At 47.9% G+C, this 22,756-nt stretch overlaps 1 protein-coding gene across 2 annotated transcripts in view; it reads right to left on the bottom strand.

The window, feature by feature from the left end:
* The window catches only part of GOLGA7B (golgin A7 family member B), a 227,428-nt gene extending 208,786 nt beyond the window's left edge, over nucleotides 1–18,642 (bottom strand). For both annotated transcript variants that reach the window (XM_066601095.1, XM_066601093.1), the window contains exon 1: nucleotides 18,550–18,642. The gene's annotated coding sequence lies outside the window, so the exon portion shown is untranslated. The remainder of the gene's footprint in view (nucleotides 1–18,549) is intronic.
* Nucleotides 18,643–22,756: the final 4,114 nt, after the last annotated feature.

Raw genomic sequence — 22,756 nt, 5'->3', positions numbered from 1 at the left:
CTGCTGGGGCCGCTGTGGGGTGGGGGTCACTATTATTATCGCTGGGGCATGAGGGTCACTATTACCTCTGGGGCCGCTGTGGGGTGGGGGTCACTAATACCACTGGGGGTCACTATTACCGCTGGGGCCGCTGTGGAGGTGGTGGTAACTATTATCACTGAGGGGTGGGGGTCACTATTACCGCTGGGGCCTCTGTGGGCTGGGGGTCACTATTACAGCTGGGCCCGCTGTGGGGTGGGGGTCGCTATTATCGCTGGGGCTGCCGGGGGAGGGGGCACTATTATTGCTCTGGTATGTTTGCATGTGGCGGAAATGGGCAGGGCTGTTTCAAAATAGACAGGGTACAGATTTTGACTGCTTTTTGGATGTGGAAATGCTGCTGAATTTTTCCACAGTATTTTCTGCTGAGGACATTCTGCAGTATTTCCGCATCCAAAAAGAAGTCAAAATCTGCACCCTGTCTATTTTGAAGCGCCCTGTCCTTTTTAGAACAACGGGGGTAAAATCATACATCGTGATAAGCCCCGCCCCGTGACATGTTGGCACTTTGCGATAAATAGGTGGGTTTTGGGTTGCAGTTTGGGCACTCGGTCTCTAAAAGGTTCGCCATCACTCGCATAAACCACGCTTGGTATATAGATACAATGCCACAAGTGAGCTCATAAACATAAATACAGCCCCTGAATAAAGATCATAACATAAATACAGTGCCGGAGTCAAGCTCAAAACAACTACATCAAGAACCAAGCTCATTATGTAGATACATTGCCACAAGCAAGCTCATAACATAAATACAGCCCCTGTACAAAACTCATCACATTAATAAAGTAGCAAAACTAAGCAATTTGTTGAGCAATGGAGGTGACAGCGGCATCTCGGGACATCAGTGAGAGAAAACAGAGCCAGGAGGCTGAAGATCTACATAGCTCTACAAGATACTGCTGCACAGAGGAAGAAGATCTCTGGTCGGGCATGACCTCTGCCAGTCTGTACCCACCTGTTGCCCCGTTGTCCCACAAGTTGGTGGCTGCTAGCTTGTGCGACCACATGGATCACACATTTATTTACTACATTTTCAGCCAACAGACAATGGGGTGGGGCTTAGCATTCCTGGTCTCCTATTGCAGACAGTGCTAGATCCAGAATAATTTTTGACGGGGTTGTCCCAGGTGCATCTGTCGGATGAAGCGGAGGCATGCTTCAGTATTATATATCCAGCAAAGTCTGCTATGTAGTCTGTCTAATCAACATGGGATCAAACATTATCATCTGCATGTCATCGATGTACCGCTAGCCAGAGCTGCACACCACTGAAAACCGTGAGAATGTCCAAAAAGGTCTGAAAGGAATTAATATACTTGTCATTGCTCTTGCCAAGATGTCTTCACCTAATATCTGCGGTATACATAGCACAAGTCTTGTAAGCCTCATGTGCTAAATGATGGTGAAGCTGCATTAAATTCAGTGCAAACGGATACATTTTGGACATTTTCCCATTCAATGAAGAGGATCTGTCAGCTCCGCTGTCATGTCTGTTTTGGTAAATACTCCCAGGGAAATTAATTATGGAGAATCTTACCTTAGAACTCTATGTGGTCCTCTTCCTTTGTTATTCCTTTTGGAAATGAATGAATAAATTGGCTACTGGGTGTTACCATTCTCTTTTATCCGTGCGGTGTATCCTTACACACTCTAATCATTCAGATTCTTGCTGGATCACGGGAATCTGAATGGTGATCATTCAGGGTAAATGTTTGTTAGTTCCCCCTTAAAGGGGTTGTCTAGGACTTTGGGGATTTTTTCTGTTTATGATCTATCCTCAATAGATGATTGGCGGAGGTCAATGCAATACCATCCAAGGTCACTGCACCATGGAGATCCTACGGAGGGGTCTGAGGATAGGACATAAATATAAAAAATCCTCGAAGTCCCAGACAACTCTATTAAAGGGGTTGTCCCGAGGCAGCAAGTGGGTCTATACACTTCTGCATGGCCATAATAATGCACTTTGTAATGTACATCGTGCATTAAATATGAGCCATACAGAAGTTATAAAAAGTTTTATACTTACCTGCTCCGTTGCTGGCGTCCTCGTCTCCATGGTGCCGACTAATTTTCGCCCTCCGATGGCCAAATTAGCCGCGCTTGCGCAGTCCGGGTCTTCTCCTCTTCTCTATGGGGCTCCGTGTAGCTCCGTGTAGCTCCGCCCCGTCACGTGCCGATTCCAGCCAATCAGGAGGCTGGAATCGGCAATGGACCGCACAGAAGCCCTGCGGTCCATGAAGACAGAGGATCCCGGCGGCCATCTTCAGCAGGTGAGTATGAAGACGCCGGACCGCCGGGATTCAGGTAAGCGCTGTGCGGGTGGGTTTTTTAACCCCTGCATCGGGGTTGTCTCGCGCCGAACGGGGGGGGGTTTAAAAAAAAAAAAAACCCGTTTCGGCGCGGGACATCTCCTTTAACTGCCTGAAAAGGATTCCATCCCTTGCAATATTTTATTTTCTACGTATATAGAGAATGTAAAAAAAACATAAATTGGGGTTCTGAAAGGGGGTCTCCAGGAATAGGGAAAAAATGGCTACAATCTCTACAGCCTGTAAGAAACCCATTATGTATTTGGACAGCTATTGGTGGGCGGAGCCTAATGCAGCACCATTGCTCATACCTATTAGCCTGATAGGAATGATGTTAGGAGTGGTGTTAGGCCCCGCCCTTTCCCCTCTGCTCTAGAGCTGCAGTCAATCCATTTTTCATCTATTTCCTGTATAAGCTCTGCCCACATTCTGTATGGAAATGCCTAAAACTGTCAAAAATGCCTCTTATAGTATAAATGTACATAATCCCACCCCTTTGTATCCCAGTTTGTTGGTCAGTTGCACAAAATTATGTACTTTTTATTTTTTTAATCACTTTGAAAACATGTTATTATAGGTTCAGGAGTGTAGCTATAGGAGGTGCAAATGTACCAGTCATGCCCAGGCCTTGGTAGCTGAGGTGTCCAACTACTCCTCTACCTCATTAGAAGACACCAGTATTACACACTATCCTGCCAAAAGTAATTGGACACAAGAGCAAGAATCAAAAGTAGTATTTATTTCCATATGTTAATACTTAGTGGGGCTTCTTTAGCCTTAATGACGTCAAGTACTCTCTGTGGCATAATTTCTACTAACATCTGATACACTTCAACTAATATGTCCCTCCATTCATCCTGCAAATGTCTGGTGAGCTCTCTTAAAGAAGGTGGACGCTGTTCATATGTCCTGACCCAACATTCCAGTTCGTCCCTAAGGTGTTCAGTAGGTTCAGGTTGGGACTCTGTGCAGCCAGTCCGCTCGTGGAACATCCATATCCACAAACCAATGTAAAACAGCATTGGATCTGTGACAAGGAGCGTTGTCTTGTTGGAAGTATGGCCGACCATTCCCAGATTATTGTCCCATTGTCGGCAGCACATTATTGTCTAGTATGTCAAGGTACACCTTCATGTTTATCGTTCTTGTCACTACAACCAATAGACCATGCAACATAAAATATCCCTAGACCTTCCATCGTACTTAACTGTAGGCACAACACACTCGGGCAGAAGCTGTTCACCAGGATCCTCCACACCAAGGTACGTCCATCATGTGAAGATGGAGTAGTGTGATTCATTAGTCCATAGAATGTTCCTCCAATGCTTAATGATGACGCTCCTTGCACCATTGCAGACGGGCCAATGCATCTTTTTTGAGAGAACTTACCAGAGTTGCAGGATGAATGGAGGGAAATACCATCTGAAGTGTATCAGACATTAGTAGAAAGTATAACACAGAGTATTTGGTGTCATTGGGGCCAAAGGAGCCCCACTAAGTGTTAACATATGGAAATAATTACTACTTTTGATTCTTGTCAGGGTCTGATAACTTTTAGTAGGATAGTGTATATGGCACATGGTAGGTGAGGGGGCATGCTACAGATTTTCCATTAGGGCCCTGGAGCTTCACGGTATGCCTCTGCTTAAGTCCCATTTGATATAAGAGACCCCGCACTGATGTAGGGGTTCTTTTAGCTGATAAACATAACATGACATTTTCCAGTTCAGTGTTAGAGGAATGTTAGACAAGGTCAAGTACCCATCGCACTGCATGAGGTACTGCGCTATGGTATGTGTTCCAGACTTCTGATACGGGACCAACCAAGACACTTGTAAGGCTAGAATTACTAGATGGAAATCACCGCTGCAAGTTTCTTAGCAGACACAGTTGGGCCTCATTTATCAAAACTGTCATCGGGTGCATTCACATGGGCGACAACAAGGTGCCACCAACATTCTTGGCGCGACTCACATTACAGAGCACATGGACACTCCATCCGTGTGCTGTGCGATGTTCGGGAGACCGCATATCTGCATGCTCTTTTCTCGCGTGAGAAAATAGAACATGCCGCGATTTTTCCATTTCGCAGGATCGCTGCGTCCTTGTAAATACGCCCATTGCAAATAATGGCTTGTATTTTTGTCCGAGTTTTGTGCGTCTCTCAATGCAGAAAACGTGCACGATTTTCTCACCCATGTGAATGCACCCTGACGGTAATGCCGTCCTTGTTGACCATAGCAACCAATTAGAGATCAGCTTTCATTTCTGCAACGGCTCTGGTAAAATGAAAGCTGCACTTCGATTGGTTGCTCTAGTCAGTTTTGATAAAGGCAGCCCAGTGTTCCTACGTATGACATAATAGGGCACATTGATTTTGCCTTGTACGACAGTTTTCTATCATACAAAAGTCAGAATTTTGGCAGAGGCACTAAAATTGCGACTTTTCAGGTATTTACTCTGAGCCCCATCACTTTTTCCTAGCATGACTGCGTGCTGCCTATCACATTTATAATGGCGTACACTATACTAGAAACCTACTCCAGCTTGTAACTGGCACCTCTTAATACATTTATCGTTCATAGTTGGGTTTATAATTAGAGATGAGCGAACGTATTCGTCCGAGCTTGATATTCGTGCGAATATTAGGGTGTTCGGGATGTTCGTTATTCGTAACGAACACCATGCGGTGTTCTGGTTACTTTCACTTCCTTCCCTGAGACGTTAGCGCGCTTTTCTGGCCAATTGAAAGACAGGGAAGGCATTACAACTTCCCCCTGTGACATTCAAGCCCTATACCACCCCCCTGCTGTGAGTGGCTGGGAAGATCAGGTGTCACCCGAACATAAAAGTCGGCCCCTCCCGCGGTTCGCCTTAGATGCCGTGTGAGTTAGATGAGGGACAGTGCTGTTTGTACCGGAGCTGCTGTAGGGAAAGAATTGGTAGTTAGTGTAGGCTTCAAGACCCCCCAAAGGTCCTTATTAGGGCCACTGATAGCTGTGTGTTGGCTGCTGTTAGCAGTGGGATTTTTTTTTTTCTCAAAATCGCCTCTGCAGACCGTTGCACCTGGCATTAGGGACAGAAGTGCTGCATAGGCAGGGAGAGTGTTAGGAGTGAGTGTAGCCTTCAAGAACCTCAACGGTCCTTTCTAGGGCCATATTTAACCGTGTGCAGTACTGTCCAGGCTGCTGTTAGCTGTGCTGCATTTTTTTTTGCTTCTCAAAATCGCCTCTGCAGAGCATTGCACCCTCCATTGATACTGCAGGGAAAGAATTGTATAGGCAGGGCCACAACACAGTTATTATTCATTGAATATACGCAGTGCTGCCTTTTGCTTGTAAAACAAGTGAAAATAATTCTATTTGTCCTGCCTCTGTCCGTCCTAAGGGCGGTGGACACGTGTCGGCTGCGTGTTCAACCTGTAAAAATCAGACGCACCCAGCTACGTTTTACTCCTGGCTTCGCCATTTGCTTTCCTTAATTGGGAAAAAAAATACCTGCTCTGCCACAGTTAATAACTCTGCTACCTTCACGTTCTGTGACACATTAGCAGGAAAACAGCACAGTTATTAAACTTCTCATGTTCATAGAATATACGCAGTGCTGCCTTTTGGTGCAAAAAAACGGAAAATAATTCTATTTGTCCTGCCTCTGTCCGTCCTAAGGGCGGTGGACACGTGTTGGCTGCGTGTGCAACCTGTAAAAATCAGACGCACCCAGCTACGTTTTACTCCTGGCTTCGCCATTTGCTTTCCTTAATTGGGAAAAAAAATACCTGCTCTGCCACAGTTAATAACTCTGCTACCCTCACGTTCTGTGACACATTAGCAGGAAAACAGCACAGTTATTAAACTTCTCATGTTCATAGAATATACGCAGTGCTGCCTTTTGGTGCAAAAAAACGGAAAATAATTCTATTTGTCCTGCCTCTGTCCGTCCTAAGGGCGGTGGACACGTGTCAGCTGCGTGTGCAACCTGTAAAAATCAGACGCACCCAGCTACGTTTTACTCCTGGCTTCGCCATTTGCTTTCCTTAATTGGGAAAAAAAATACCTGCTCTGCCACAGTTAATAACTCTGCTACCCTCACGTTCTGTGACACATTAGCAGGAAAACAGCACAGTTATTAAACTTCTCATGTTCATAGAATATACGCAGTGCTGCCTTTTGGTGCAAAAAAACGGAAAATAATTCTATTTGTCCTGCCTCTGTCCGTCCTAAGGGCGGTGGACACGTGTCGGCTGCGTGTGCAACCTGTAAAAATCAGACGCACCCAGCTACGTTTTACTCCTGGCTTCGCCATTTGCTTTCCTTAATTGGGAAAAAAATACCTGCTCTGCCACAGTTAATAACTCTGCTACCCTCACGTTCTGTGACACATTAGCAGGAAAACAGCACAGTTATTAAACTTAGATTATACATTCACTAGAGGCAGTGGGGCCTTTCGTTTTCAAAAAAGGGAAAAAATTATATTTGGCCTGCAGTCTTGCGCCAATTTATTAGCTGCCTGTGAAATCAAATCACTGGTAATACAGCATGCTGAGGGGTAGGGGTAGGCCTAGAGGACGTGGACGCGGCCGAGGACGCGGAGGGCCAAGTCAGGGTGTGGGCACAGGCCGAGCTCCTGATCCAGGTGTGTCGCAGCCGACTGCTGCGCGATTAGGAGAGAGGCACGTTTCTGGTGTCCCCACATTCATCGCCCAATTAATGGGTCCACGCGGGAGACGGTTATTAGAAAATGAGCAGTGTGAGCAGGTCCTGTCCTGGATGGCAGAAAGTGCTTCGAGCAACCTATCTTCTACCCGCAGTTCTGCGCCGTCCACTGCTGCAAATCCGAATCCTCTGTCTGCTGCTCCTCCTTCCTCCCAGCCTCCTCACTCCACTACAATGACACCTGCTCAGGAGCAGGAACACTCCCAGGAACTGTTCTCGGGCCCCTGCTTAGATTGGGCAGCAGCGGTTCCTCTCCCACCAGAGGAGTTTATCGTCACTGATGCCCAACCATTCGAAAGTTCCCGGGGTCCGGGGGAAGAGGCTGGGGACTTCCGCCAACTGTCTCAACAACTTTCTGTGGGTGAGGAGGACGATGACGATCAGACACAGTTGTCTTGCAGTGAGGTAGTAGTAAGGGCAGTAAGTCCGAGGGAGCAGCGCACAGAGGATTCGGAAGAAGAGCAGCAGGACGATGAGGTGACTGACCCCACCTGGTGTGCAACGCTTACTCAGGAGGACAGGTCTTCAGAGGGGGAGTCAAGGGCATCAGCAGGGCAGGTTGCAAGAGGCAGTGCGGTGGCCAGGGGTAGAGGCAGGGCCAGACCGAATAATCCACCAAGTGTTTCCCAAAGCGCCCCCTCGCGCCATGCCACCCTGCAGAGGCCGAGGTGCTCTAAGGTCTGGCAGTTTTTCACAGAGACGCCTGACGACCGACGAACAGTGGTGTGCAACCTTTGTCGCGCAAAGCTCAGCCGGGGAGCCAACACCAACAGCCTCACCACCACCACCATGCGCAGACATATGATGGCCAAGCACCCTGCAAGGTGGGACGAAGGCCGTTCAGCGCCTCCGGTTTGCACCCCTGCCTCTCCCCCTGTGCCCCAACCTGCCACTGAGATGCAACCCCCCTCTCAGGACACAGGCACTACCGTCTCCTGGCCTGCACCCACACCCTCACCTCCGCTGTCTTCGGCCCCATCCAGCAGTGTAGCTCAGCGCACCGTCCAGCCGTCGCTTGCGCAACTGTTGGAGCGCAAGCGCAAGTACGCCGCCACGCACCCGCACGCTCAAACGTTAACCGTCCGCATAGCAAAATTCATCAGCCTTGAGATGCTGCCGTATAGGGTTGTGGAAACGGAGTCCTTCAAAAGTATCATGGAGGCGGCGGCCCCGCGCTACTCAGTTCCCAGTCGCCACTACTTTTCCCGATGTGCCGTCCCAGCCCTGCACGACCACGTCTCCCGCAACATTGTGCGCGCCCTCACCAACGCGGTTACTGCCACGGTCCACTTAACTACGGACACGTGGACAAGCACAGGCGGGCAGGGCCACTACATCTCCCTGACGGCACATTGGGTGAATTTAGTGGAGGCTGGGACAGAGTCAGAGCCTGGGACCGCTCATGTCCTACCCACCCCCAGAATTGCGGGCCCCAGCTCGGTGGTGGTATCTGCGGAGGTGTATGCTTCCTCCACTAAAGCACCCTCCTCCTCCTCCTCCTCTGTCTCGCAATCAAGATGTGTTAGCAGCAGCATGTCGCCAGCAGTCGGTGTCGCGCGGTGTGGCAGCACAGCGGTGGGCAAGCGTCAGCAGGCCGTGCTGAAACTACTCAGCTTAGGCGATAAGAGGCACACGGCCCACGAACTGCTGCAGGGTCTGACACAGCAGACCGACCACTGGCTTGCGCCGCTGAGCCTCCAACCGGGCATGGTCGTGTGTGACAACGGCCGTAACCTGGTGGCGGCTCTGCAGCTCGGCAGCCTCATGCACGTGCCATGCCTGGCCCACGTCTTTAATTTGGTGGTTCAGCGCTTTCTGAAAAGCTACCCACGCTTGTCAGACCTGCTCGTAAAGGCGCGCCGGCTCTCCGCACATTTTCGCAAGTCCCACACGGACGCTGCCACCCTGCGTACCCTGCAACATCACTTTAAGCTGCCAGTGCACCGACTGCTGTGCGACGTGCCCACACGGTGGAACTCTACGCTCCACATGTTGGCCAGGCTCTATGAACAACGTAGAGCTATAGTCGAATACCAACTCCAACATGGGCGGCGCAGTGGGAGTCAGACTCCTCAATTCCTTTCAGAAGAGTGGGCCTGGTTGGCAGACATCTGCCATGTCCTTGGTAATTTTGAGGAGTCTACCCAGGTGGTGAGCGGCGATGCTACAATCATTAGCGTCACCATTCCTCTGCTATGCATCTTGAGAAATTCCCTGCAAACCATAAAGGCAGCTGCTTTGCGCTCGGAAACGGGGGCGGGGGAAGACAGTATGCCGCTGGATAGTCAGGGCACCCTCCTGTCTATTTCTCAGCGCGTACAGGAGGAGGAGGAGGAGCATGAGGAGGATGAGGAGGAGGGGGAAGAGACAGCTTGGGCCGCTGCTGAGGGGACAGATGCTGCTTGCCTGTCATCCTTTCAGCGTGTATGGCCTGAGGAGGAGGAGGAGGAGGATCCTGAAAGTGATCTTCCTAGTGAAGACAGCCATGTGTTGCGTACAGGTACCCTGGCACACATGGCTGACTTCATGTTAGGATGCCTTTCTCGTGACCCTCGCGTTGCACGCATTCTGGCCACGACGGATTACTGGGTGTACACACTGCTCGATCCACGGTATAAGGATAACCTGCCCACTCTGATTCCCGAAGAGGAAAGGGGTTTGAGAGTGTTGCTATACCACAGGACCCTTGCGGACAAGCTGATGGTAAAATTCCCAGCCGACAGCGCTAGTGGCAGAAGGCGCAGTACCGAGGGCAAGGTAGCAGGGGATGTGCGTAGATCGAGCAGCATGTACATCCCAGGCAGTGCAACAGTCTTTAAGGGCCTGGCCAGCTTTATGGCTCCCCACCAAGACTGTGTCACCGCTCCCCAGTCACGGCTGAGTCGGCGGGAGCACTGTAAAAGGATGGTGAGGGAGTACGTAGCGGATCGCACGACCATCCTTGGTGACGCCTCTGCCCCCTACAACTACTGGGTGTCGAAGCTGGACACGTGGCCTGAACTAGCGCTGTATGCCCTGGAGGTGCTCGCTTGTCCTGCGGCTAGCGTCTTGTCGGAGAGGGTGTTTAGTGCGGCTGGGGGAATCATCACAGATAAGCGTAGCCGCTTGTCAACCGACAGTGCCGACAGGCTAACACTCATCAAGATGAACAAAGGCTGGATTTCGCCAGACTTCTGTTCTCCACCAGCGGACAGCAGCGATACGTAAGCAATACGTAGGCTGCACCCGCGGATGGAAGCTACGTTCTCTCTCACCATCCAAAACGGGGACATTTCTGCTTCATCAATCTGTGTCTAATATTCCTCCTCCTCCTCCTGCTCCTCCTCCTGAAACCTCACGTAATCACGCTGAACGGGCAATTTTTCTTAGGGCCACAAGGCTCACTCAAATAATTTTTCTGAACAATTTTTATAAGTTTCAATGCGCTTAAAAGCGTTGGAACTTTAACTTGAACCAATTTTTCGTTACACTGGGCTGCCTCCAGGCCTAGTTACCACTTAAGCCACATTAACCAAAGCGATTAATGGGGTTCACCTGCCCTCTTGGCTGGCCATGGCCAATTTTTGGGATGTACATTAGTACTGTTGATACAGCAATTTTTGTGGGCCCTCGCCTACAGTGTAATCAAATTAATTTTTAGCCCACCTGCATTACAGCTGACGTTACCTCAGCTGTGTTGGGCAATGCAATGGGATATTTTTATGTACCGCCGGTGGGTTCCAGGGAGCCACCCATGCTGTAGGTGCACACTGAGTTTTTAATACATCTGTACACTTCTAAAGAACCCCAGTCTGACTGGGGTTAATGCAGTGTGGGCCGAAGCCCACCTGTATTACGCACGACATTACTACCTCAGCTGTGTTGGGCAATGCAATGGGATATTTTTATGTACCGCCGGTGGGTTCCAGGGAGCCACCCATGCTGTAGGTGCACACGGAGTGTAACCTACATGTGTCCACTTGTAAAGAACCCCGGTCAGACTGGGGCATGCAGTGTGGGCCGAAGCCCACCTGTATTACGCACGACATTACTACCTCAGCTGTGTTGGGCAATGCAATGGGATATTTCTATGTACCGCCGGTGGCTTCCTGGCACCCACCCATGCTGTGGGTCGACAGGGACTTCACAATAGGGAGTTGTACCTGCCTGTGTCTATGAATTAAAAAGCCCGGTCTAACTGGGGCATGCAGACACCTTGACAGAATGAATAGTGTGTGGCACATAGGTTCCCCATTGCTATGCCTACGTGTGCAGCTCCTGATGGCGGTGGCACAGGATTCTATTTCTCATTGCTTCTGTACAGCATTGTGGGCTATCGCCCCGCCCCTTTTAAAGAGGGCCGCTGCCTAGCCATGCCAACCCTCTGCAGTGTGTGCCTGCGGTTCCTCCTCATGGCAGATGCACTTCTAAATAGACATGAGTGTGGCGTGGCATGAGGGCAGCTGAAGGCTGCGCAGGGACACTTTGGTGTGCGCTGTGGGGGGGAGGGGGGCGGTTGGTCAGCATGTAACCCAGGAGAAGTGGCAGCGGAGTGTCATCCAGGCAGTGATTGTGCTTTGTTGTAGCTAGTGTGGTGCTTAGCAAAGGTATGCCATGCTAATGAGGGCTTTTCAGAAGTAAAAGTTGTTGGGAGGGGGGGGGGGGGCCCACTCTTGCCGGTATTGTGGCTTAATAGTGGGACCTGGGAACTTGAGATGCAGCCCAACATGTAGCCCCTCGCCTGCCCTATCCGTTTCTGTGTCATTCCCATCACTTTCTTGAATTGCCCAGATTTTCACACATGAAAACCTTAGCGAGCATCGGCGAAATACAAAAATGCTCTGGTCGCCCATTGACTTCAATGGGGTTCGTTGTTCGAAACGAACCCTCGAACATCGCGGGAAGTTCGTTCCGAATAACGAACACCCGAACATTTTGGTGTTCGCTCATCTCTATTTATAATATAAGATGCCAGTCCAAGAAAATATGCCCCAGTTTTCATGAAAGATTACAGATACGTATGCAGTATTATGTGCATACGTATGATACATTGTACACCACATTATTGAACCTTTACGCCAGGCCTCACAACTTTTTCAAAAAGTAGGCTGGGCGTAGTGTCAGGGGGTGTGGCTGCATGCGGTCCGCCATGCCAGAAACTGGCATATATTATAGCAGAAACCTACCCCAGCTGGTAGTTGACGTTGCTTTCCATCTGGTGCAGAGAGGTGCCACCAGATGCGTCAGCCTTGCGCCCCTTAACACTTTCCAGTCCAATTTGTAGCCTGGTTTTCCTAGGGGGAGGGGGGCTTACTCTTTTTCTGCTATTGTACAACAGCGCTATCTGCTGGCTAAAGCCAGTACTGCATGAGGTGACATGTTGGATAGGCTCTGACAGCAGAGAGGCTGGCAATATACAGTAAGGGAACCCCGACGGACATCTTCCAACAACGGAGCTGTACAGCCTTAAATCATAATGTCTTAAGACGTCAGACAGTGGATTGGAAAGGGTTAATACATTTGTTGCTCCTGGTGCATAGTTTACTTGGAGCAATTTATGAAACACTGGTCTAAGTAAATATGCCCTAATGTGCTTAATGGGGTCCCCTCACTAAAGACATGTATCCCTATCTACAGGATACCTGCTTTATTCTTCTTTAATCTGTACTGCGGATATACCGGCTGTTGCGCCATCGCACATGCGCTAGGCGATGATGCGGATCCCGCGACCTTTCCGGAAGGACTACAGGTCGAACAGCCTTTATTGGGGGTCCCCAAAAAAATGGAGCATGCTGCGATTTATCCTCTGCAAACGGAAATCGTAACTGATTTCCGCTCGTGGGCATGAAAATCACTTTGCCATAGCATGTTATGGAGGGTTATTGCTGCGGAATCCGGGGCAGATGCCCAGCCCGGATTCAGCAGCAAAAATCTGCCCGTGTGTGAGCCCTTAATTGGCCATTTTGTGAGAGACTTTGTGATGCTGCTGAAGAGGACTATCGCAGCTTATAAGGGGTTAATGTCAACGGCCCACCTAGACTACAGCTCTGAGAGAGACCACCTGATGTGTGGTGAGAAACGTCAGATAGGATTCAGTCTGCAAAAGGTTAACTTGCTCTCTGAGGAGACTGTTACTCCATATTCTACTAGTGGAGCTGTGATGGACTGTCCCTTCCACAGGGCCGTGCTCCAGGCTTTATTAATGTGAGGATTGCTTGCCGAGGAGATATTGTGTTATTGTGGAGAAGCCTGCCCTCAGAGACTTTACCACAGAGATGGAATTGTTTACTGCATCACGATTGCCCAGCTCTGCCCATAAGGGGAACTAAACTTTCAGCTACTTGTTTCTGTGAGGAGGAAGATTTCAGCAGTCCCACAGAAAGCCATCTTGGGAGAGGCAGAATCCAGTATTGTTGTCAGTGCTGCTGTAGATTGGAGGCTAAGCCTAATATTTTCTAGCCTCCTACAGTTAATATCATTGCGCTATATAGTAGACGTGGAAAATCTGTGATATTGGTGAGTGCAGCAGCTGCATATATATATATATATGTGTGTGTGTGTGTGTGTGTGTGTGTGTGCGTGTGTTTGGAAATTGTGTACCGAGTGTTCAGAAGTGATACCTGCAAGTGAGAAATGGCAGCAGCTATTTCTGATACTAGTGATACTGAGCAGCCATAGATCCCCTGTTATTGCCACAGCCTTAATCATGCCTCTCACTATGCCATATTACCTGGGGGCCCGATGGTTGCATACTACAGTGGGGAAGCCCACACTCTAAGAGACTTTATGGACAAAATGATGGCCATGTTCCACCTGTATACCATCGTAACTGAAATAAGTTATCCTGATTGGCCTACTAGAGGGTGCTGCTTTAAAGGAACTTAAAGGGGTTGTCCCGCAGAAGCAAGTGCAGTTATGCACTTCTGTATGGCCATATTAATGCACTTTGTAATATACATCGTGCATTAAATATTGGCCATACAGAAGTTATATACTTACCCCCACCCGATGCTGGCGTCCCCGTCTCCATGGCGACGACCAAACTTCTTCTCTGGTCGCCGGAACAGTCGCGCTTGCGCAGAGAGGAATCCTCTTCTGGATGGTCCGGGCTCACGAGCTGTGTCCTGGCTCCTCCCCCTTCTCAGTGTCATCACGTAGCTCCACCCCCGTCACGTGGTGCCGATCAGCCAATGAGGTGGCTGGAATCGGCAGTGGAGCTCAGACAGCAGAAGAACATCAATGGTGCACCATGGGAGAAGACCCGCGGTGCACCATGGGAGAAGACCAGCGGCAGCCATCTTGGAAAGAAGATTTTTTAAAGTTGCTGTACGGGGATTCAGGTAAGGGAATTTTTTTTTTTAATAACACCTGGCAGCAGTATTCCTTTACAGGTACTGGGGGACTGGGCAAAAAAAAAATTTTCTCTTTAGGCGCGGGACAACCCCTTTAAGTCCTGTCCCCCAGTCCAGAAAAAAACAATGCAACAGATACTCGAGTGACTGCAAACCGGCACCAACTCAGAACTGAAGGTGCAATTCTTTAGCAAGAAATAGAGAGTTAATGAGTCTTTGCGAGACTATGCCTTATCTATCCAAGAGGCTCTTAGGGTAGTCATCCAAGTAGATCTCCGAGAAGTAGCAGAAGCAGATCAAGCCCTCAGAGAACAATTTATTGAGGGAGGTGCCACAGAAACCTTGAGTAGTCAGCTGAAGATGTTGTTGATCTAACATCCTGAAGTCCCCTATCTGGACTTCAAAGAATTGGCTATCCACGTCCTGGGGAAAGAGTTCCGGACAGTTCCGGATCTTCACCCAATGGCATCAGGAATGTTCAATTTTTGCCTCCTCCCTCAATGATTAAGGACTACTCCACTGTTCAAACTGGCCAAACACAAGCTTCAATGCTGTCACCAAAGTGCAGAAGCAGATGGCTGAATTCGCCTGTGGACTATCTAAGGCTTGTCAGAAGACAGAATGCCTGTAAACCCATCCAAAAGAGCCAGCAGCTGCATCCCAGGTCGGAAACCAACCTATTAACAGCCCCAACCAGGGGTATCACCCTACACCAGGGAGAAGATCCACAAACTGATTTATCAGACAAAGAAACCCTATCTGCAGATACTGCCACTGAAGTGAACATGCTGGCAACTAAAAAGTCATCCCCCAAGGCAGAGGACCGCCTCTCAGGTGGAAGAATTGTAGATCCTGAAAATCCCAAAAGGCTCTCAAAATATGTTGGGCCTTGTCCAGACGTAATCATTCATATCAACGGAGTCCCCTTCACTGCCATACTGGACACAGGGTCACAGGTCACCACTATAAGGCCTCCTTCCCACGAACGGATTTACGCCGCGTAAATTCGCGGCAAAAATCCGCTGCGTTGCCCCCTGCTATTAGGTTCTATTGAACCTAATAGCACAATGCTCACGGTGCGGAATTCCACCACGGAATTTCGCACCGTGAAATCTCCCGTCCTCACCCGCAGCATGTTCTATTTGCCGCGGGTGTACGCGCTGACGGCTTCCATTGCAGTCAATGGAAGCCGTCCGTTCACACTATCTCCCGCTGCAACCAGCGGAAGATAGCGTGAAAAAACGCTTCCCCGCCTACCGCCGCGCGTCATATGACGCGGCCGGCGCGTCATATGACGCAGCCGGCGCGTCACGTGACACGGCCGGCCGCGTCATGTGACGCGGTGGGCGTGTCACATGACGCGACGGCGGTGGGCGGGGAAGCGTCTTCACGCTATCTTCCGCTGGTAAGTATGGGGTCTCTGGGGGGCGCCGTGACGGGCTTCACTGCGGAATATTACGCGGCGGAGCCCGTCACGCTCGTGTGAAGCCGGCCTAAGGATGGCCATCTTTGAGAGACATTGTGACCTCAAACTTCTAGTACAATCTTCAGATCAGTGGCTGAATGTAATAGCTACCAGTAAAAGTCCATACCCCTGGTAGGGTAGTGGGAGCCTGCTATTCAGGCTGGTGAAACCAAGTTTCCCCAACATTGAGTGCTTGTCATGGAAGTCCAAGAAAGAAATGCCCCTTCTTTGGTTATAGGGATGAATCTCCTCTGCAACTGTTATGACAACATAAGATGCTCCAGGAGTTGAAAGAGGCTGAAGTGATTAAAGAAAGTCATAGCCCATGGGCCACATCTCTGGTTCTGGTAAAAAAGAAAGCAACATCTGGCTTTGTGTGGATTATAGAAAGATGATTAGCATCACACATAAAGATGCCTATCCATTGCCATGCATTGAGGAATCCCTGACAGCCTTGGGTTCATCTGCTTACTTCTCCACCCTGAATTTAATTGGTACTGGTAGGTGCCCATGTCAGAAGAATACAGAAAGAAAACAGCATTCACCACTCCAATGGGCTTATATGAATTTAATTGTATGCCTTTTTGACTCTGTAATGCCTCTATAACCTTTCAAAAGCTGATGGAGCACTGCTTAGGCCATAAGAAATTTGAGACTGTCTTGCTCTACATGGATGCCGTGATCATCTACTCTAAGTCCTATGAAGATCAGCTACAACACCTGGATAAAATCTTCCACATTCTAATCCAACATGGCCTCGAAGTTAAGCCTTCTAAATGCCACCTACTAGGGAAAATTGTAAGTGCCAAAGGAGAGATGTTTGACCCAGAGAAAACCGCTGTAGTGAAGAATTGGTTTACACCTAAGACTGTAAAGGAGGTTAGTATTTTGGGGGGGATTTATTGTCTATTACAGGCGCTTTATACCTAACTTTGCCCGGATTACAGAACCATTGCAAGAACTCATACTAGGTCATCCAAAAGAGCAATGAAAGAAACCAAACCCCATTAATTGAGAGAAGGAACATGAACTTGCCTTCCAGCAACTCAAGGCAAAACTGACTGTGTTACCCATATTGGGCTACCCTGACTACAGCACTCCTTTCCGTCTCAATACAGATGCAAGCCTGAGAGGGCTAGGAGCAGTGCTAAGCCAAGTGCAAGAAGGGAAAGAGCAGTTAATCACCAAGCCAATCTCTCAAGGAATCGGAACGCAATGATCAAAACTACAGTTCCTTTAATTAAGCTTAAGTTCCTCACTCATATATGGGGCATGACAAAGAAATTCAAGGAATATCTGGCTGCCAGATCATTTGTTGTCTACACCAACAAAAACCCTCTAGCTCATTTGAACACAGCTTCTCTGTGAGCTCTAGAACAGAGGTGGAAGAAGAAGGACGAAGGACAGTAATCAGCCGAGAAGACCGATGCTTCCTCGAGCATCTGCCATAAACGAGCGTGCTCGCTCAACTCTAGTCGTAAAAAATTATTTTCATGCCTGCATACAATGAACGGCGAGCAAAATTGTCATTCGTTGTACAATCGTTGGCCGAGTTTACACTAAATATTGTTGTCCCAATTAGCAAGATACAACACTTTTTTGAACGATCTGTTCTACGTGAAAGGGCCCTAAGGTGGTGGCCATGTTATTGAAGACAGAAGCGTGTTCTCACAGCAGAGGGTAGGCAGGGCTAAAAGTGGGCAGAAGAATCAATTTTCTCAGCTGCAACTGACATTACAGATGTGTGACTCAAACCCAAAGTTTAGTAAAATTACAAGTTTACCAAGATGCTTCCTTATAGAAAAAAAGTTGCAAGCTACATTGTGACGGCTCAATAACTCATACATAATAGAGAAACATGATAGATAGATAGATAGATAGATAGATAGATAGATAGATAGATAGATAGATAGATAGATAGATATGAGATAGATACATAGATAGATAGATATATAGATAGATATGAGAGAGATAGGAAATAGATAGATAGATAGATAGATAGATAGATAGATAGATAGATAGATAGATAGATATGAGATAGATAGATAGATAGATAGATAGATAGATAGATAGATAGATAGATAGATAGATAGATAGATATGAGAGAGGGAGAGATATATATGGGATAGATAGATGGATAGATGATAGATAGATAGATAGATAGATATGAGATAGATAGATAAATAGATATGAGAGAGATAGATATAGATAGATAGATGTGGGATTGACAGATAGATAGATAGATAGATAGATAGATAGATAGATAGATATAGATGTGAGATAGATAGATAGATGTGGGATAGATAGATATGAGATAGATAGATAGATATGAGAGAGATAGATAGATATAGATAGATGTGAGAGATAGGTAGATAGATAGATAGATAGATATGGTATAGATAGTTAGATAGATATGTGAGAGGGAGAGATAGATAGGTATGCGATAGATAGAGATTAGATAGATATGGGATAGATAGATGGATAGATTGATAGATAGATATGTGATAGATAGAGATTAGATAGATATGGGATAGATAGATAGATAAATAGATAGATAGATAGATAGATAGATAGATAGATAGATATGAGAGATAGATAGAGATTAGATAAATAGGAGATAGATAGATCCCAGTTGTCATACTCATATTACAAATCACCATCATTAGTTACTTTTCCTTATTACTCACCACAAGTCTTTCATGTCCTTGATGAAAAAAGTCAAAGTTCACTTGATCCATTGGTCACATCGAAAGGCTCTCAGCCAGGACTTGAATATTAGATCATGTAAAAGGACAAGATGTGTCCGGACACACACTCACATGATAAATATAGCCTGAATGTACCCATGTGCTGAGCTGCTAAAAATACCACGCATGAGGTCTACAGGAACAAAAAAGTGTCAATGCCTATTATACATCCAGTGTACGTTGAACGCTATTTTGCATTTTACATACAGAGTTCATCTACATACAAATTGAGTTATTACTTATAGTGATGCTAAGTCTGCAGGCTTCAGAGCTGAAATCACCAGAATTCCATCCTCATTCAGTGTCTGCATGACACTTGTTCTGCTGATTTGCATTCTTGAAAAATAATGGTATACAGGTAACATACAGAAATATAACATAGTACACTAATAGTAACTGCCCAACTGTATATCAAGAGTTAAGCTGAATTCATTTAAATGGTCACTACCTTTGATATGATAGTTGATGTGATAGCTAGCAAAAGTGCTGATCGCTTTATTCACCTAAAATGATGCTTTTGTGCTAAAAAAATTCATCAAAATTGCTAGCCACTAGGTGTCCCTTTCTTCTAATTGTCTCTCCACTGCCTGTTGTCCACTAACTGAGACCTCAAGATGAATAACAGGAAGTGAGAGGGTGTTGTTTCATGCTGTCCTTAGAAGTGTATGGAGAGAGAAAGGTGAGACAGAGTCAGAGAGACCCATACAGAGACTCACAGACACTACTGCAGCTAATAGTAAGTGTTTTACTCTCTCACAGCAATTGCAATCATACCTAAATTGCCCAGTACTGCTGTGTTATGTCCTGCTATTACTTATGAAAGGGAGACAAAGAGTAAGAGATCCTGCTCTCCTATATGTGCAGTGTAAGGGAGACATCACAGCAGCTAGTCTACACCCACCAGCTCAGGGAAGACTGAGAATAAGCTATATAAGGTCAGATTTACAATTGATAATACACAAGGTTGCTGGCACAAATTAAACTACATACTCTGGTCTAAGCAAACTATGTACCGGTGTTCCTGTCAAAAATGTATTAAGAGGCTTAAGCCCCTTAATGCTGTACATTTGTTACATCTAGTGGCATCTCTGTGTGCGAAATGAAGCTTTACGCCACAGGATAGAGGATATGATCGCTGGAGGTATAACCATGGCATATATTGCCCGGAAAAATTCCAGAAGGTATGTCAGATAGACCCGATTATAGGCAATGGAGTCCCTTCGGCATCTTTTGTTTCCATCATAGGACAGATTTGGCTTTCCGGCTTCCACAACAGAACAAGAAAATGGAAAACCAAATACAGAATTTATCAAAACCTTAAATGTGGGGGCATGGCCTGGCAGGGGAGCTGGATGGACGCACGTTAGTACAGCTCTCCACTTAACCTGCTTAGCGACAAAAAAAAGCGACTTTAAACCAGCTCTAAAGACATACCTCTGCTCGGGGAAAGATCACTAACTCCTTACAACATGCCTAGAAGGGCAAACAAGTCTTCTCCCAAGAAACTCACCGACTTTTACACCACTCGGGGCCCGAGAGAGGAGCTCAAAGATGGCGGCTCTGAAATCCCGCGCTCCACCAGAAAGAAGACGCACTCAAGTGCCCCACTTGGATCGGCCGAGGAGAATGAGAGCAGCGGCAGAAAACGGAACCTACCCACACCACCTACAGGTAGGGGAACTCTGATTCCGGCTTCCCCATACGTGAGCCACTCACCCGCGGCTACTGGCGGTGTGACTGACGGCGGCCCGGGCCGAGTGCGCGGGGCTCTCCCCGCTGCGGTCGGCTCTCCTGTGTGTTCCCTGGAGGCAAGCCCTGCCACGGGCGCGAAGATGATAACGTGGGGCTGGGATATCGAACTCCCCCTGCTACAACCGACTCACCTGTAGAGACGCCAGACACACTCCGTGCTGCAGGGGGGGACGGCCACCCGCATCAGACACCCAACAGCTCAGCTGCTCTCTCCAGCTTCCCTGAGGGACACACGGCTGTGTCTCCTGCGGTGGGCAGCACTGGCCGCGCGGACAGAGTGCATGAAACTAGTGCCGACACAGCACATCCCTCCTGCACTGTTTCAGCTGCTGGATCTCTGGCTGGGGCTGCCTCTGTGAGAGATGCGGGCCGCTCATGCATTACATCTGGAGGTCCTGAGAGCATGATAAGCCTCCACAGCAAGGTCTCCTCTGCAGAATCACAAACGGCAATGTCTGCTAACAACCATAATACACATGCACTCCTCACTTCCACTACAGCAAGGGCTTCCCATGCCGATTCCCTCGCTGGATCCCTGGCTACATGCACTTCTGTGGAAGTTGATGGTAGCCCAGACCAGGCGGATGTCACCCTGGCTGATCCAATGAGATCTACTTCTGCTACCTGCTCTGTGAAGGGACTGACTAAGTTCACCGCAGGTGACAAAAAACACCCAGACTGGGCACACAATCCACGTACCAACACCTCCACCGCTAACCAGGTCATCAGAGCCCTGTTTCACTCAACAGCGGCCAGCAACGTCGCATCTGAATCTCAAATGCAGATCCTGCCTGATGACTTACTGGATCCCGCAGACGGCGGCTCTCTTAGCGGAGGGGAACGTAAAGATCAGGATAACAGTCACAAAAATAAAGATGGCCACTCTCCCACAGCCCCCCACTCCATGCAGCACAACTCTCACTGTGGAGATAAAAGTTGTACACAAAATAAAAACACTCCCGCGACAAATAACACCATCTCAATTAGCCGCAACTCGCCATCCCCAAGCAACAAGAGAGGGACACAACACTCACCCTCCAATACAAACGCGGCGAAGACCAATAAATCAACGTCATCAAGTCCGCTGAAGCAGCGAGCCCGCTACTCTTCTAGCTCTGACCACATGACTGAATTATCACTAGTAGACATGCCAGCGCACAACCAAGCAGCCTCTGAAATGTTTATGAAAGAAGCAATGCTGGCACTTCACACTTCAATACAAAAAGACATTGCTAACAGCCTCGCGGGTATAAGCGCCTCAGTGGGGGAGCTGGGGGAGCGAGTGGACCATACAGAGCGTAAAATGGAAGAATTTGTATGAGCCCACAACTCGTTAGTGGACTCACATAACAACTTAGAGGAAGAAGTGGAAACCCTACGGAGCAAACTGGCGGACATTGAGGATAGGAATCGCCGAAACAATATTAAATTCAGAGGTATTCCAGAATCAACACCTCCTTCTGAACTCACTACATTCCTACAAAGCCTGATCCGAGCAGTACTTCCACAGTGCTCCCCCCTAGATCTTACTATTGACCGAGCCCACAGATTGCCGCGGGCCCGGAATATTCCGTCCTCTTACCCTCGAGACACAATCGCTCGAATCCACTTTTTCCACGTCAAGGACCAACTCATGCAGACTTCAAGACAAAGACCAGCTTTACCACCTCCCTATCAGAACATTACACTCTTTGCCGACCTCTCTCAGGCCACTATAATGGCAAGGAAAAAGCTAGCCCCCATAACCACTGCTCTACGAAACCATGAAGTGAGATACAAATGGGGCTTCCCAACCAAGCTCATTGTTACAAAAAATGGGGAAACCCATGTATTTGCCACACTCGACAAAGGCCTGGAACTCCTGGAGAAGTGGAACATTCCCTGCCCAATACGACAAGACCAAACACCGACTCAAAGAAACAACTCTTCCCCCAAGATCATCCAAGAGTGGAAAGACGCAAGTTAAAGCATCTGCATAGCTGGTATCTGATTCTACAAGTTCAGGTTATGCCACATCATTCCTAAAAACTTTCCCCCAAGTTTGCGCAGTATGACACTGCACGATTAAGTTTTTGTTTTTAATTACATTCACCCCATTGTTTTTTGTTCCTCTAAAGGTACCTTATAGTCTGTATCTTATAGAAAATGTTTCCTCACTGTCACACTACCCTAGCTTTCATTATGGCCGCTGCTGTCATCAATGTCCAATTCCTTTAGTGCATTCCTCACATAGTCCATATGGCATTAAAAATTATGTCACTTAACGTGAAAGGCTTGAACTGCCCGTTCAAAAGATCCCTTTTATGGCGAGAAATTAAAAGGTCTAAAGCAGAAATAATTTGTATTCAGGAGACACACTTCCAAAAATCAGACACCTCCAGGTTAATCAATAGGG

Source organism: Eleutherodactylus coqui, chromosome 4 (genome assembly GCF_035609145.1).
Source record: "Eleutherodactylus coqui strain aEleCoq1 chromosome 4, aEleCoq1.hap1, whole genome shotgun sequence".
Lineage (NCBI taxonomy): Eukaryota > Metazoa > Chordata > Amphibia > Anura > Eleutherodactylidae > Eleutherodactylus > Eleutherodactylus coqui.
Note: the sequence above shows the minus strand (reverse complement) of the source record. Positions and strands in the feature narration are given on the sequence as shown.